The sequence below is a fragment of the Carcharodon carcharias genome, chromosome 2 (genome assembly GCF_017639515.1).
Source record: "Carcharodon carcharias isolate sCarCar2 chromosome 2, sCarCar2.pri, whole genome shotgun sequence".
In the NCBI taxonomy this organism is placed as follows: Eukaryota; Metazoa; Chordata; class Chondrichthyes; order Lamniformes; family Lamnidae; genus Carcharodon; species Carcharodon carcharias.
Window position 1 is genome coordinate 1,286,109 of NC_054468.1, and position 18,382 is coordinate 1,304,490.

The 18,382-nt window shown below is 45.7% G+C and overlaps 1 protein-coding gene across 7 annotated transcripts in view; it reads left to right on the forward strand.

The window, feature by feature from the left end:
* Positions 1 to 18,382, forward strand: part of masp1 (MBL associated serine protease 1) — a 689,839-nt gene that overhangs the window by 52,553 nt on the left and 618,904 nt on the right. The window lies entirely within an intron of this gene.

Sequence of the window (18,382 nt, forward strand, 5' to 3'; positions counted from 1 at the left end):
GTAGTCTGGAGGATAAGTTCAAAGAGTGTAATCGGGGCAGTTTCTTAGAACAATGTGTTATGGAACCAACCAGAGATCGGACAATTTTAGACCTGGTAATGTGTAATGAGATAGGGTTAATTAATGACATCATAGTAAAGGATCCTCCTGGTAAGAGTGATCATAACATGAAGAATTTTAGATTCAGTTTGAGATTGAGAAATTTGGGTCTGAAACTAGTGTCCTAAACTTAATAAATACAATTACAAAGGTATGAAGACAGAGTTGGCTAAAGTGAACAGGGAAAATAAGTTAAAAGGGAGACAGTAGAGATGCAATTGCAGATGTTTGAAGAGATTTTTCATAACTCTCAACAAAGATATATTCCATTGCAAAAGAAAGACTATACGAGAAAGATGCACCATCTGTGGCCAACTAAGAAGTTGACGATGGTATCAAATTGAAAGAAAAGATGTACAATGCTGCAAAGGTTAGTGGTAGGACAAAAGATTGGGAAAATTTTAGAAACCAGGATTAGATGACTAAATAAACAATAAAGGTAGAAATTGGAGTATGAGAGAAAACTAGCACGAAATATACAAATAGACAGTAAAAGCTCCTACATGTAGATAAAAAAGGAACAGAGTAGCTAAAGTGAGTGATGAACAAATATTTTGTATCTGTCTACAGAACAGAAGACAGAAAAAGCATCCCAAGAATATTAAAAAATCAAGAAGCAAAAGAGAGGGGAGAACTTAAAGTAATCACGATCACTAGAGAAAAAGTACAAGGAAAGCTAAGGGCTGAAAGGCTGACAAGCCCGCTGGACTTGATGGCCTGCATCCTAGGGTCTTGAAGGAAGTGGCTGCAGAGATAGCGGTGCATTGGTTGTAATCTTCCAAAATTCCCTAGATTCTGGAAAGGTCTAAGGGTTTGGAAAACTGCAAATGTAACACCTGTGTTCAAGAAAGGAGGGAAAAAGAAAGCAGGAAACTATAGGGCAGTTATTCTGACATCTATCATTGGGAAATTCCTAGAACCCATTATTAAGAAAATCACAATACAGAGCCAACTTGATTTTGTCAAAGGGAAATCATGTTTGACTACTTAATTAGACTTCTTTGAGAATGTAACAAGCAGAGTGGATAAAGGGGAACCAGTAGATGTAGTGTATTTGGATTTGTAAAAGGCATTAGTTAAGCTGCCACATAAAAGGTTAATGCACAAGATAAGAGCTCAGGTGTTGGGGGTGAGATATTAGCATGGATAGTGGACTGGCCAACTGACAGGAAATAGAGAGCTGGGATGAATGGATCGCTTTCAGGTTGACAAGCTGTAACAAGTGGAGTGCTGCAGGGATCAGCGCTGGAGTCTCAACATTAATGACTTGGATGAAGGGACCAACTGTATTATAGCCAAATATGCTGATAATACAAAGATAGGTAGTAAAGTAAGTTTTGAGGATGATACAAAGAGTCTGCAAAGGAAAATAGATAAGTGAGTGGGCAAAAAAATGGCAGATGGAGTATAACGTGGGAAAATGTAAGGTTGTCCACTTTGGTGGGAAGAATAGAATAGAATATTTAAATGGAGAGAGGCTAAAGAATACTGTGGTACAGAGAGACCTGGGTGTCCTTGTACATGAATCACAAAAACATAGCCTGCAGATACAGCAAGTAATTAGGAAGCCAAAGGGGCTATTAGCTTTTATTGCAATGAGGATTGAGTATAAAAGTCAGGAAGTCTTGCTGCAACTGCACAGGGCATTGGTGAGACTGTACCTGGAGTACTGTGTACAGTTTTGGCCTCCCTACTTAAGGAGGCATATACTTGCACTGGAGGCAGTTCAGAGGAGGTTCATTAATCTGATTCCTGGGATGAAGAGGTATATGAGGAAAGGTTGGGCTTACGCTCAATGAAGTTTAGGAGAATGAAAGGTGATCTTATTGAAATGTATAATATTCTGAGGGGGCTTGACAGGGTGGATGCTGAAAGGATGTTTCTCCTCAAGGGGGAATCTAGAACAAGGGGCCACAGTTTCAGAATAAGGGGTCTTCCATTTAAGATGGAGATGAGGAGGAATTTCATACAATATAGTTATGATATTGTTGCAATTATGGAGACATGCCTGCACGGTGACCAAGGATGGGAACTGAACCTCCAATATTCAATATTTAGGAAGGACAGACAAATAGGGAAAGGAGGTGGGGTAGCTCTGTTAGTAAAAGAGGGAATCAATGCAATAGTGAGGAAGGATATTGGCTCGGAAAATCATGAAGTGGAATCTGCTTGGGTGGAGATAAGAAACACCAAGGAGCAGAAAACATTGGTGGGGGTTGTCTATAGGCCCCCAAACAGTAACAGAGATGTAAGGGAAGGCATTAAACAGGAAATTAGAGAGGCATGCAATAAGGGTACAACAGTAATCATGGGTGATGTTAATCTACATATAGATTAGACAAACCAAACTAGCAATAATACTGTGGAGGAGGATTTCCTGGACTGTGTGTGTGATGGTTGCTTTGGCACATAATGTGAAGGTAAACCCGAAGGGTTTCTACAAGTATATTAAGTGTAAAAGGATAGTAAGGATCACAATTGGTCCTCTTGAAGATCAGAGTGGTCGTCTATGTGTGGAGCCTCACGAGATGGGGGAGATCTTAAACAGTTTTTTTGCATCAGTATTTACTCAGGAAACTGGCATAGTGTATAAGGAAGGAAGGGAAACAAGCAGTAGTTTCATGGAACATACGGAGATTAAAGAGGAGGAGGTGCTTGCTGCCTTACAGCGAATAAAGGTAGATAAATCCCCCGGGCCTGACATGATATTCCCTTGGACCTTGAGGGACACTAGTGTAGAAATTGCAGGGGCCCTGGCAGAAATATTTAAAATGTCCTTAGCCACAGGTGAGGTGCCGGAGGATTGGAGGGTAGCTCATGTTGTTCCGTTGTTTAAAAAAGGCTCCAAAAGTAAACCAGGTAATAACAGGCCAGTGGGCCTGACGTCAGTAGTAGGTAAATTATTGGAAGGTGTTCTGAGAGGTTGGATATATAATTATTTGGACAGCCAAGGGCTGATTAAGGATAGTCAGCCTGGCTTTGTGCATGGTAGGTCGTGTTTAACGAACATTGTAGAGTTTTTCGAGGAGGTTACCAAGCAAGTAATGAAGGAAAGGCTGTGGATGTTGTCTACATGGACTTTAGTAAGGCCTTTGACAAGGTCCCACATGGGAGGTTAGTTCAGAAGTTCAGACACTTGGTATCCATGGAGAGGTTGTAAACTGGATTCAAAATTGGCTGTGTGGGAGAAGACAGAGAGTGGTAGTGGATGATTGCTTCTCAGACTGGAGGTCTGTGACTAGTGGTGTGCCTCAGGGATCTGTGCTGGGGCCATTGTTGTTTGCTGTCTATATCAATGATTTGGATGATAATGTGGTGAAATCGATCAGCAAGTTTGCTGATGACACTAAGATTGGAGGCGTTGTGGACAGCGAGGAAGGCTTTCAAAGCTTGCAGAGAGATCTGGACCAACTGGAGAAATGGGCCAGATAATGGCAGATAGAATTTAATGTGGAAAAGTGTGAGGTGTTACATTTTGGAAGGTCAAACCAAGGTAGGAAATACACAGTAAATGGTAGGGCACTGAGGAGTGCGGAGGAACAAAGGGATCTGGGAGTTCAGATACATAGTTCCCTGAAAGTTGCGTCACAGGTAGACAAGCTTGTAAAGAAAGCTTTTGGCATACTGGCCTTCATAAATCAAAGTATTGAGTATAGGAGTTGTGATATTATGGTGAGGTTGTATAAGACATTGGTGAGGCCAACTTTGGAGTATTGTGTGCAGTTCTGGTCGCCTAACTACAGGAAGGATACCAGTAAGATTGAGAGAGTGCAGAGAAGATTTACTAGGATGTTGCCAGGTCTTCAGGAGTTGAGTTACAGGGAAAGATTAAATAGGTTAGGACTTTATTCCTTGGAGCGTAGAAGAATGAGGGGAGATATGATAGAAGTTTACAAAATTATGAAGGATATAGACAGAGTAAATGCAAGTAGGCTCTTTCCACTTAGATTCGGAGAAGTAAACACGAGAGGACATGGTGTTAGGGTGAAAGGGGAAAGGTTTAGGGGGAACATTAGGGGGAACTTCTTCACTCAGAGGGTGGTGAGAGTGTGGAACGAGCTACCATCTGACGTGGTAAATGTGGGCTCACTCTTAAGTTTTAAGAATAAGTTAGATAGATACATGAATGGGAGAGGTCTGAAGGGTTATGGACTAGGTGCAGGTCAATGGGACTAGCGGAATAATATTTCAGCACAGACTAGAAGGGCCAAATGGCCTGTTTTCTGTGCTGTAGTGTTCTATGGTTCTATGGTTTTTTTAGGCCAATACGTTGAGGAACTGACTAGAGAGCAGGCTATCCTGGAGTGGATATTGTGCAATGAGAAAGGATTAATTCACAATCTTGTTGCACAGGGTCCCTTGGTGAAGAGTGACCATAAAATGATAGAATTGCCCACTAAGATGGAGAGTGAAGAAGTTGAAACCGAAATGAGGTTCCTGAACATATATAAAGGGAACTGCAAGGGTATGAGGTGCGAGTTGGCTATGATGGATTGGGAAATGTTACTTAAAAGGATGATGGTGGATAGGCAATGTGCAAACATTCAAAGAATGCATGGGTGAACTGCAACAATTGTTTATTCCGCATAAAAGTAAAACAGGAAAGATGGCCAAACCATGGCTTACAAGGGAAATTCAATCCAAGGAAGAGGCATACAAATTGGCTAAAAAAAAAACAACTGACCTGAGGAATGGGAGCAGTTTAGAATTCAGCAAATGAGGACTAAGGGATTGATTAAGAAAGAGAAAATAGAGTACGAGAGTAAGCTTGTGGGGAACATAAAAACTGGCTGTAAAAGTTTCTAGAGGTATATGAAGAGAAAAGGATTAGTGAAGACAAATGCAGTTCCCTTACAGTCAGAAACAGGGGAATTTATAATGGGGAACAAAGAAATGGCTGACCAACTAAATACATACTTTGGTTCTGTCTTCACAAAGGAGGACAGAAATAACGTACCAGAAATATTAGGAAACACAGGGTTTAGTGAGAGGGAGGAACTGAAAGAAATCAGTATTAGTAGGGAAATGGTGTTGGGGAAATTGATGGGATTGAAGGCCGATAAATCCCCAGGGCCTGACATTCTACATCCCAGAGTACTTAAGGAAGTGGCCCTAGAAATAGTGGATGCATTGATGGTCATCTTCTGAGATTTGAAAGACTCTGGAACAGTTCCTACAGATTGGAGGGCAGCTAATGTAACCCCACTATTTAAAAAGGGAGGTAGAGAAAACAGGGAATTATAGACAAGTCAGCCTGACGTCGGTAGTGCGGAAAATTCTAGAGTCCATTAAAAAACATTTAATAGCTGAATACTTGGAAAACAGTAGCAGAGTCGGACAGAGTCAGCATGGATTTACGAAAGGGAAATCATACTTGACAAATCTACTGGATTTTTTCGAGGATGTAACTAGTAGAGTCGATGAGGTGGAGCCAGTGGATGTGGTATATTTGGACTTTCAGAAGGCTTTTGACAACATCCCACAAAAGTGATTGGCATGTAAAATTAAAACGCATGGGATTGGGGGTAGTGTATTGAGATGGATAGAAAACTGGTTGGCAGACAGGAAACAAAGAGTAGGAATAAATGGGTCTTTTTCCGAATGGCAGGCAGTGACTGGTGGGGTAGCGCTGGGATCGGTGCTGGGAACCCGGCTATTCACAATATATATTAATGATTTAGAGGAGGGAACTAAATGTACTATCTCCACATTTGCAGATGACACAAAGCTGGGTGGGAGGGTGAGCTGTGAGGAGGATGCAGGGATGCTTCAGTGTGATTTGGACAAACTGAATGAGTGGGCAAATGCATGGCAGATGCAGTATAATGTGGATAAATGTGAGGTTATCCAATTTGGTAGCAAAAACAGGAAGGCAGATTATTATCTGAATGGCTATAAATTGAGTGAGGGGAATGGGCAACGAGACCTGGGTGTACTTGTACACCAGTCACTGAAGGTAAGCATGCAGGTGCAGCAGGCGGTAAAGAAGGCAAATGGTATGTTGGCCTTCATAGCCAGAGGATTCGAGTACAGGAGCAGGGATGTCTTGCTGCAATTGTACAGGGCCTTGGTGAGACCACACCTGGAATATTGTGTGCAGTTTTGGTCTCCTTATCTGAGGAAGGATGTACTTGCTATAGAGGGAGTGCAGCAAAGGTTTACCTGACTGATTCCTGGGATGGCGGGACTGACATATCAGGAGAGATTGAGTCGATTAGGATTACATTCGCTGGAGTTCAGAACAATGAGGGGGGATTGAATAGAAGCCTATAAAATTCTAACAGGACTAGACAGGGTAGATGCAGGAAGGATGTTCCCAATGCTGGGGGAGTCCAGAACCAGGGGTCACAGTCTGAGGATATGAGGTAGACCATTTAGGACGGAGATGAGGAGAAATCCCTTTAACCAGAGAGTGGTGAGCCTGTGGAATTCGTTACCACAGAAAGTAGTTGAAAGCAAAACGTTGCATGCTTTCATGGAGGAGTTAGATATAGCTCTTGGGGTGAAAGGGATCAAAGGATATGGGGAGAAAGCGGGAGAAGGCTATTGAGTTGGATGATCAGCAATGATCATGATGAATGGTGGAGCAGGCTCGAAGGGCCGAATGGCCTACTCCTGCTCCCAGTTTCTATGTATTTTCTATGTATCAATGATTAAACACTCCCAGGACAGGTACAGCACGGGGTTAGATACAGAGTAAAGCTCCCTCTACACTGTCCCCATCAAACACTCCCAGGACAGGTACAGCATGGGGTTAGATACAGAGTAAATCTCCCTCTACACTGTCCCCATCAAACACTCCCAGGACAGGTACAGCACGGGATTAGATACAGAGTAAAGCTCCCTCTACACTGTCCCCATCAAACACTCCCAGGACAGGTACAGCACGGGGTTAGATACAGAGTAAAGCTCCCTCTACACCGTCCCCATCAAACACTCCCAGGACAGGTACAGCACGGGGTTAGATACAGTGTAAAGCTCCCTCTACACCGTCCCCATCAAACACTCCCAGGACAGGTACAGCACGGGGTTAGATACAGAGTAAAGCTCCCTCTACACTGTCCCCACCAAACACTCCCAGGACAGGTACAGCACGGGGTTAGATACAGAGTAAATCTTCCTCTACACTGTCCACATCAAACACTCCCAGGACAGGTACAGCACGGGGTTAGATACAGAGTAAATCTTCCTCTACACTGTCCACATCAAACACTCCCAGGACTGGTACAGCACAGGGTTAGATACAGAGTAAATCTCCCTCTACACCGTCCCCATCAAACACTCCCAGGACAGGTACAGCACGGGGTTAGATACAGAGTAAAGCTCCCTCTACACTGTCCCCATCAAACACTCCCAGGACGGGTACAGTACGGGGTTAGATACAGAGTAAAGCTCCCTCTACACCGTCCCCATCAAACACTCCCAGGACAGGTACAGCACGGGGTTAGATACAGAGTAAAGCTCCCGCTACACTGTCCCCATCAAACACTCCCAGAACAGGTACAGCCTAGCCATTATATGTTAATTATACATATGCAATGCTGGGCTGATGACTGGGCCCACTCTTTGATCTCTTGCAGCCAGGATGTATTTACTGAAAAGTTTGAAATTCAAGTAAACAATTAGCAAAGTCCATCCAAAAACCAACCTCACACTCGAAACCCAACCTCATGCTCGAAAGCCCAACCTCACACTCGAAACCCCAACCTCACGCTCGAAAGCCCAATCTCACAGTCGAAACTCAACCGCACACTCGAAAGCCCAACCGCACACTCGAAACCCCAACCTCACACTCAAAAGCCCAATCTCACACTCGAAACTCAACCGCACACTCGAAACCCCAACCTCACACTCGAAAGCCCAATCTCACACTCGAAACTCAACCGCACACTCGAAACCCCAACCTCACACTCGAAACCCCAACCTCACACTCAAAACCCCAACCTCACACTCGAAAGCCCAATCTCACACTCGAAACTCAACCGCACACTCGAAAGCCCAACCGCACACTCGAAACCCCAACCTCACACTCGAAAGCCCAACCTCACACTCGAAACCCCAACCTCACGCTCGAAAGCCCAATCTCACAGTCGAAACTCAACCGCACACTCGAAAGCCCAACCGCACATTCGAAACCCCAACCTCACACTCGAAAGCCCAATCTCACGCTCGAAACTCAACCGCACACTCGAAACCCCAACCTCACACTCGAAAGCCCAATCTCACACTCGAAACTCAACCGCACACTCGAAACCCCAACCTCACACTCGAAACCCCAACCTCACACTCAAAACCCCAACCTCACACTCGAAAGCCCAATCTCACACTCGAAACTCAACCGCACACTCGAAACCCCAACCTCACACTCGAAACCCCAACCTCACACTCAAAACCCCAACCTCACACTCAAAATCCCAACCGCACACTCGAACCCCCAACCGCACACTCAAAACCCCAACCTCACACTCAAAATCCCAACCTCACACTCAAAACCCCAACCTCACACTCGAAACCCAACCTCACGCTTGAACCCCCAACTTCATCTCATCTATTGGTATTACCTGGTCTGCTGGCACCTCCCCCCTCACCACATACCAGCCTCCCTCCTCTTCAGCAACCCCCCCCCACCCCCACCCCAACACTGTCGCCTTACCCCCCCACCCCAACACAACCTCCTCACCCCCCCACCTCAACACAGCCTCCTCACTCCCCCCACCCCAACCAACTCTGCCTCCTCATTCCCCCAACCAACACAACTTCCTCCAAATCCCCAGCCTAACCCATCCTCTGCACCCCACACCTCAACCAACCCAGACTCCTCACACCCCCAGAAGCCAATTCAGCCCTCTTGCCCCCTCAACCAACCCAGCCTCCTGCCCCACAACTCCTACACTGAACTGCACGGTTGGAGAGACAGTACCACACAAGTGACTTGTGAGAAAAGTTATTGCTCATGGAATAAAAGGGACACTAGCAACACTGGTACAAAATGAGCTCGAACATAGGAAACAGAGAGTAATGGTTAATGGGTATTTTTCAGGCTGGAGGAAGGTTTGTAGTGGAGTTCCCCAGGGGTCAGTATTGGGACCCTTGCCTTTTCTGATATATATTAATGATCTAGACCTTGGTGTGCAGGGGACAATTTCAAAGTTTGCAGATGATACGAAGCTTAGGAGTGTTGTGAACTGCAAGGAGGACAGTGTGGAACTTCAAGAGGACATAGACAAGTTGGGTGGAGTGGGCAGATAGGTGGCAGATGAAGTTCAATGTGGAGAAGTGTGAAGTAATGCATTTTGGTAGGATGAACATGGACAGACAGAATAAAATAAGGGGTGAAATTTGGAAGGGGGTGCAGGAGCAAGGGTATGAGTTTGGGGTTTTGATTGTGCGGTTGGGGGTTCGAGTGTGCGGTTGGGGGTTCGAGTGTGAGGTTGGGTTTTGAGTGTGAGGTTGGGGGTTTGAGTGTGAGGTTGGGGTTTTGTACCTGGGTGTTCACGTGCATAGATCATTGAAGGTGGCAGGAAAGGTGGAGAGAGAAGTCAATAAAGTATATAGTATCCTGGGCTTTATTAATAGGGGCATAGAGTGTAAGAGCAGGAAGGCTATGCTGAGTTTATATAAGACACTTGTTAGACCTCAGCCGGAATATTGTGGACAGTTCTCGGCACCATATTATAAGAAGGATGTGAACACGTTGGAGAGAGTGCAGAAGAGGTTTACAAGAATGGTCCCAGGGATGAGAAACTTCAGCTATGAGGATGATTGGAGAGGATGGAACTGTTCTCCTTGGAGAGAAGAAGGCTAAGAGGAGATTTGATCATGAGGGGGCTGGACAGAGTAGACAGGGAGAAGCTGTTCCCACTCATAAAGGGATCAAGAACGAGAGGGCACAGATTAAAAGTGATCTGCAAAAGAAGTAAATGTGATGTGAGAAATACCTTTTTCTCACAGTGAGTGGTTCGGGTCTGCCTGGAAGTATGGTGGAGGCAGGTTCAATCAAGACGTTCAAGAGGACATTAGATAATTATTTGAATAGAAACAATATGCAAAGGTACGGGGAAAAGGTAGGCAAATGGCACTAGGTCATAATGTTCATTTGGAGAGCCAATGCAGACACAGTGGGCCGAATGACCTCCTACTTAAGATTCTGTGATTCTGTTATATTGAGGGAGTGCTGCAGAGTCAGAGGGTTAATAGTGAGGGAGTGCTGCACTGTCAGAAGGTCAGTACTGAGGGAGTGTTGCACAATCGGAAGGTCAGTACTGAGGGATTGCTGCACTGTCAGAGGGTCAGTACTGAGGGAGTGCCGCACTGTCAGAGGGTCAGAACTGAAGGAGTGCTGCACTGCCAGAGGGTCAATAATAAGGAACAAAGAAAAGTACAGCACAGGAACAGGCCCTTCGGCCCTCCAAGCCTGCGCTGATCATATTGCCCGTCAACTAAAACATTGTGCACTTCCGTGGTCCGTATCCCTCTATTCCCATCCTATTCATGTATTTGTCAAGCTGCCTCTTAAACACCACTATCGTACCTGCTTCCACCACCTCCTCTGGCAGCGAATTCCAGACACTCACTACCATCTGTGTAAAAAACTTGCCCCGCATATCTCCACTAAAGCTTTCTCCTCTCACATTAAATCTATGTCCCCTAGTAATTGACTCTTCCACCCTGGGAAAAAGCTTCTGACTATCTACTCTGTCCATGCCACTCATAATTTTGTAAACTTCTTTCAAGTCGCCCCTCAATCTCTGTCGCTCTAGTGAGAACAATCCGAGTTTCTCCAACCTCTCCTCATAGCTAATAACCTCCAGACCAGGCAGCATCCTGGTAAACCTCCCCTGCACCCTCTGCAATGCCTCCATATCCTTCTGGTAATGTGGTGACCAGAATTGCACGCAATATTCCAAGTGTGGCCTAACCAAGGTTCTATACAGCTGCAGCATGACTTCCCAGCTTTTATACTCAATACCCCTGCCAATGAAGGCAAGCATTCCATATGCCTTCCTGACTACCTTATCCACCTGCGTTGCCACTTTCAGTGACCTGTGGACCTGTACACCCAGATCCCTCTGCCCGTCGATGCACTTAAGGGTTCTGCCATTTACTGTCTAACTCCTGCCTGTATTAGACCTTCCAAAATGCATTACCTCGCATTTGTCCAGATTAAACTCCATCTGCCATTTCTCCGCCCAAGTCTCCAACCAATCTATATCCCGTTGTATCCTTTGACAATCCCCTTCACTATCTGCAACTCCTCCAACCTTAGTGTCGTCTGCAAACTTACTAATTAGCCCAAGTACATTTTTCTCCAAATCATTTATGTACACTACAAACAGCAAAGGTCCCAGCGCTGATCCCTGCGGAACTCCACTAGTCACAGCTCTCCATTCAGAAAAGCACCCTTCCACTGCTAACCTCTGTCTTCTATGACCAAGCCAATTCTGTATCCACCTTGCCAGCTCATCTCTGATCCTGTGTGACTTTACCTTCTGTACCAGTCTGCCATGAGGGACCTTGTCAAAGGCCTTACTGAAATCCATGTATATAACATCCACTGCCCTTCCATCATTGATCATCTTTGTCACTTCCTCGAAAAACTCGATCAAGTTCATGAGACACGACCTCCCCTTCACAAAACCAAGGTGCCTCTCACTAATATGCCCATTTGCTTCCAAATGGTAGTAAATCCTGTCACGAAGAATCTTCTCCAATAATTTCCTTACCACTGACGTAAGGCTCACCAGCCTGTAATTTCCTGGATTATCCCTGCTACCCTTCTTAAACAATGGAACAACAATGGCCATTCTCCAGTCCTCTGGGACCTCACCCGTAGCCAGTGAGGATACAAAGATTTCTGTCAAGGCCCCAGCAATCTCCTCCCTTGCCTCCCTCAATACTCTGGGGTAGATCCCATCTGGCCCTGGGGACTTATCCACCTTAATATTCTTCAACATACCTAACACCTCCTCTTTTTTGTTCTGAACATGATGCAGGCTATGTATACACTCTTCCCTAGACAAATCGACCACTAAGTACTTCTCTTTGGTGAATACTGATGAGAAGTACTCATTTAGTATCTCTCCCATTTCTTCTGGCTCCACACACAGATTCCCACCTCTGTCCCTGAGTGGGCCTACCCTTTCCCTGGCTACCCTCTTGCTTTTAACATATGTATAAAAGGCCTTGGGATTTTCCTTAATCCTGGTTGCCAGTGACTTTTCATGACCCCTTTTAGTCCTCCCGACTCCTTGCTTAAGTTTCTTCCTACTTCCTACTAATGAGGGAATGCTGCACAGTGGGAAGGTCAGTACTGAGGGAGTGCTACATTGCCAGAGGGTCGGTACTGAGGGAGTGCTGCACTGCCAGAGGGTCAGTACTGAGAGAGTGCTGCACTGTCAGAGGGTGAGTGCTGAGGGAGTGCTGCACTGCCAGAGGGTCAGTGCTGAGGGAATGCTGCACAGTGGGAAGGTCAGTACTGAGGGGGTGCTGCACGGTCGGAGGGTCATTTTGCCACAATGAACATAACAAAAATCAAGTTATCTGATGAAGAGCACAGTGATGTTTCTGGGGTCTTACAGTGTGAAAATTGGCTGCTAGGTTTCCTACATTAAGGATTTTCCTTAATCCTGGTTGCCAGTGACTTTTCATGACCCCTTTTAGTCCTCCCGACTCCTTGCTTAAGTTTCTTCCTACTTCCTACTAATGAGGGAATGCTGCACAGTGGGAAGGTCAGTACTGAGGGAGTGCTGCACTGCCAGAGGATCAGTACTGAGAGAGTGCTGCACTGTCAGAGGGTCAGTACTGAGGGAATGCTGCACTGTCAGAGGGTGAGTGCTGAGGGAGTGCTGCACTGCCAGAGGGTCAGTACTGAGGGAGTGCTGCACTGTCAGAGGGTCAGTACTGAAGGAATGCTGCACTGTCAGAAGGTCAGTGCTGAGGGAGTGCTACACTGCCAGAGGGTCAGTACTGAGGGAGTGCTGCACTGTCAGAGGGTCAGTGCTGAGGGAGTGCTGCACTGCCAGAGGGTCAGTAATGAGGGAATGCCGCACTGTCAGAGGGTCAGTACTGAGGGAGTGCTGCACTGCCAGAGGGTCAGTACTGAGGGAGTGCTGCACTGTCAGAGGGTCAGTACTGAAGGAATGCTGCACTGTCAGAGGATCAGTACTGAGGGCGTGCTGCACTGTCAGAGGGTCAGTGCTGAGGGAGTGCTGCACTGCCAGAGGGTCAGTAATGAGGGAGTGCTGCACTGCCAGAGGGTCAGTAATGAGGGAGTGCTGCACTGCCAGAGGATCAGTGCTGAGGGAGTGCTGCACTGCCAGAGGGTCAGTGCTGAGGGAATGCTGCACAGTGGGAAGGTCAGTACTGAAGGGGTGCTGCACGGTCGGAGGGTCATTTTGCCACAATGAACATAACAAAAATCAGGTTATCTGATGAAGAGCACAGTGATGTTTCTGGGATCTTACAGTGTGAAAATTGGCCGCTAGGTTTCCTACATTAGCACAGTGACTACACTTCAAAAGGTTGCTCATTGACTGTAAAACGCTTTGAGACATCCTGTGGTGGTGTAAGATGCTACACAAATGAAAATTTGTCTCTCTTCTTTCTTTCTCCCCTCCTTTAAGATGGTCATTAGAATCTTCCTCTTTGACCAAGCTTTTGGATGCATTTCCTAATACCTCTTTATTTGGCTCAGTGTCAAATTTTTTTGAAGTCCATCCCTGTGAAGTATCTTGGGTGTTTTTTTTTGTAAGTCCACATACACCACATCAACTCATTACCCTCATCAACCCTTTCTGCTACCTCATCAAAAAACTCAATCAAGTTAGTTAGACATGACTTTCCCTTCACAAATCCATGCCGGTATTCTTTACTCAGCCCAATTTCTCTATCTAAGCATTAATGTTGTTCCGGATTATTGTTTTTACAAACAGGGACAGTGATCATAGTACCATTAGGTTGACTTCAGCAATGGACAAGGAGAGATCCTGGGTGAACAATTATTCACTGGGTGAGGGCCAAAATTAATGGGGTGAGAACAGCTCTGGCCCAAGCAAATTGGAATCAAAGATTGGCAGGGAAATCTGTAATTGAACAATTTGCTGCCTACAAAGAGGAGCTGGTTCGTGTACAGCCTAGGTACATCCCCACTGTACATCCCCATGGTACATCCCCACTGTTCATCCTCACGGTACATCCCCACTGTACATCCCCATGGTACATCCCCACTGTACATCCCCACCTTACATCCCCACTGTTCATCCTCATGGTACATCCCCACTGTACATCCCCATGGTACATCCCCACTGTACATTCCCATGGTACATCCCCATGGTACATCCCCACTGTACATTCCCATGGTATATCCCCACTGTACATCCCCACCTTACATCCCCACTGTACATTCCCATGGCACATCCCCACCTTACATCCCCACTGTACATCCCCATGGTACATCCCCATTGTACATTCCCATGGTACATCCCCACTGTCCATCCCCACCTTACATCCCGACTGTACATTCTTATGTTACATCCCCACTGTACATCCCCATGGTACATCCCCATGGTACATCCCCACTGTACATCCCCACTGTACATCCCCATGGCACATCCCCACTGTACATTCCCATGGTACATCCCCACTGTACATTCCCATGGTACATCTCCATGGTACATCCCCACTGTACATTCCCATGGCACATCCCCACAGTACATTCCCACTGTACATTCCCATGGTACATTCCCATGGTACATCCCCACTGTACATCCCCACCTTACATCCCCACTGTACATTCCCATGGCACATCCCCACTGTACATTCCCACTGTACATTCCCATGGTACATTCCCACTGTACATTCCCACTGTACATTCCCATGGTACATCCCCATGGTACATCTCCACTGTACATTCCCATGGTACATTCCCACTGTACATTCCCACTGTACATTCCCATGGTACATCCCCATGGTACATCTCCACTGTACATTCCCATGGCACATCCCCACAGTATATTCCCACTGTGCATTCCCATGGTACATCCCCATGGTACATCCCCACTGTACATTCCCATGGCCCATTCCCATGGTACATTCCCATAAGAGGAAAGGTGAGACAAACAAAGCCAGAGCTCCCTGGATGATCAAAGAGATGGAGAGTAAGATGAAGCAGATAAAAAGACAAATGTCAGGTGGATAATACAAACTGTATGTAGAAAGTTCAGAGGGGAAGTGAACAAAGTAGTAATAGAATCAAAGAGAGAGTATGAGAAAAGATTTGCGGCTAACATAAAAGGATAACCAAAAGTTTTCTATAAAAATAGTAAAAGGGTAGCAAGAGGAGGAGTAAGGCCAATTAAGGATTTAAAATAGGATCTGAAGCAGAGGGAGAGTTTAAGGTATTAATTGGGTACTTTGTATCTGGCTTTACCAAGGAAGAAGATGCTGCCAAAATCATCATGAAAGATGTGATAGTTGAGAAACTGGATGGATTAAAAGTTGATGAAGAGGAGGTGTTAGATAGGCTGGTTACACTTAAAGTCACCAGGACTGGATGATGCAAGGATACTGAGGGATGTAAAGGTGGAAACTGTGGAGGCACTGGCCATAACCTTCAAATCCATCTTAGATACATGGGTGGCTCCAGCGTCCTGGAGAATTGAAAATGTTACACCCTTGCTCAAAAAAAGGATATTAAGATAAGCTCAGCAACTACAGGCCAGTCAAATTTATATGGCTAGTCAGTTTCTGGTCAATGGTAACCCCTAGCATGTTGATTGAATGATAAAGCAGGACTGATGGCCTACTCCTATTTCATATGATCTTATCCCAGTCCATAATTCTGTAATGGCCATTTGCAACAAGAGAGAATCTAACCATCGCCCCTTCACATTCAATGGCATTACCATAGCTGAATCCCTGACTAACAACAGCCTGGGAGTTACCATTGACCAGAAGCTGAACTGGACTAGCCATATAAATACTGTGGCTACAGGAGCAGGTCAGAGGATGGCAATCCTGTGGAGAGTAACTCACCTCCTGACTCCCCAAAGCCTGTCCACCATCTACAAGAAACAAGTCAGGAGTGTGATGGAATACTCCCCACTTGCCTGGATGAGTGCAGCTCCAACAACACAAGAAGCTTGACACTGTCCAGGACAAAGCAGTCCACTTGATTGGCACCACATCCACAAACATTCACTCCCTCCACCACCGACGTGCAGTAGCAGCAGTGTGTACCATCTACAAGATGCACTGCAAGAACTCACCAAGGCTCCTTCAACAGCACATTCCATACCCACGATCTCTACTATCTAGAAGGCCAAGGGCAGCAAATACATGAAAATATCACCTGGAAGTTCCCCTCCAAGCCACTCACCATCCTGACATGGAAATATATCGCCGTTCCTTCACTGTCGTTGGGTCAAAACCCTGGAACTCGCTCCCTAACAGCACTGTGGGTGTACCTATACCACATGGACCGCAGCAGTTCAAGAAGGCAACTCACCACCATCTTCTCAAGGGCAACTAGGGATGGACAATTATTGCTGGTTTAGCAGGCAATTCTCACATCACTGCGAACAAACATAAACAGAAGTTCAAAAAATGTCTTTTGAGAGGATTTGAATGGGTAGAAAGTGAAAGGATGTTTCTGTGGCTGAGTGTCTTGATCCAAGAGCCACAGTCTTAGGATAAGGTGTTGCTATTTTGAATGGAGATGAAGAGGAATTTCTTCACTCAGAGGGTTGGGAATAGTTGGAATTCTCTACCCAGTGCAGTGTGGATGCTCAGTGGTTGAGATTATTCAAGATTAAGCTCGTTAAATTTTTGGAACCGAGGGAATCAAACTAAATGGGAATGTGGTGGGAAAGTTGAATTGATGTCAGGAATCAGCCATGTTTTTATTAAATGGGCAGACGTTATGTCAACTCGTTTTATTCACTGGGATATGGTCACGATGGATACGGTCACGATGGATATGGCTGTGATGGATACAACTGTGATGGATACGGTCATGATGGATATGGTCGTGATGGATACAGTGGATAAGGTTGTGATGGATACAGCTGTGATGGATACGGTCGTGATGGATATGGCCATGATGGATACAGACGTGATGGATATGGTCGTGATGGATACGGTCATGATGGATATGGCCGTGATGGATACGGCCGCGATGGATACGGCCGTGATGGATATGGCTGTGATGGATAGGGTCATGATGGATACAGTGGATACGGTTGTGATGGATAGGCCGTGATGGATACAGTGGATACAGTTGTGATGGATACGGCCGTGATGGATACGGCCGTGATGGATACAGCCATGATGGATACAGTGGATACGGTTGTGATGGATAGACCATGATGGATACAGTGGATACAGCCATGATGGATACAGTCATGATGGATAGGGTGGACACGGTCATGATGGATACGACCATGATGGATATAGCCGTGATAGATACGGCTATGATAGATACGGATGTGATGGAAATGGCTGTGATGGACATCGTTGTGATGGATATGGTCATGATGGTGACTTGGAACTGAGCACCAAGTGGCCACTGTTCACATCTGATCCTGGACAGTGTATTCTGGACACGCAAGCATGGAGCTCATCACAGTTGAACCTAATTGAGGAAACAGTTGGAAGTACAGGATGCTGATCATGAGTAGGATCCTCACTGATTCTCTCCCTTTCTAATCCAGGGGTTCTGAAGTCTATTTGACCCTCCCAACCCTCACCTTCTCCCCTGGACTGAGCTGAATGAAGATGATGTAGTCTGTGGAAGGGCTTGAGAAATCTTTTTGATCCCATCAGCCGCATGGATCAGCTCTGAAATAAGCCATGAATATTTGAACAAAGCCATCAGGAAGAAGGGGAAGCACTGTGGATCAATCCAAAAGTGGTTCTTGTAATGGGGCCAAAATTAACCTCATTTCATCACAGTTTTCTTAAAAGCAATTCATCTCACAAGGCGCTAACTTTCTCACTGAGCCACTGCCCGTGTCTTGCTGTTCTCAGTCTCTGTCGCAGTTCTGCGTTCGGAAGCTGCTATATTTTGTTGTTTGACACATTCCAGGCTCTGGAAATGGCCGGTGTTGATTCAACTGAGGAGAGAAAGACAGAAGATATTTCATTTAGACAGAGAATGTGGGTTGTGGTAGAGTGATCCAGGTTATCTTGTTCTAAAAGGTGATGGGGAGAAATTGTTTTTGGGTGAACAAGACGCTTGAGGGGTCGAAACCCGAGGAGGTGCAGTGGGATCTTTCCATTCCTCAGC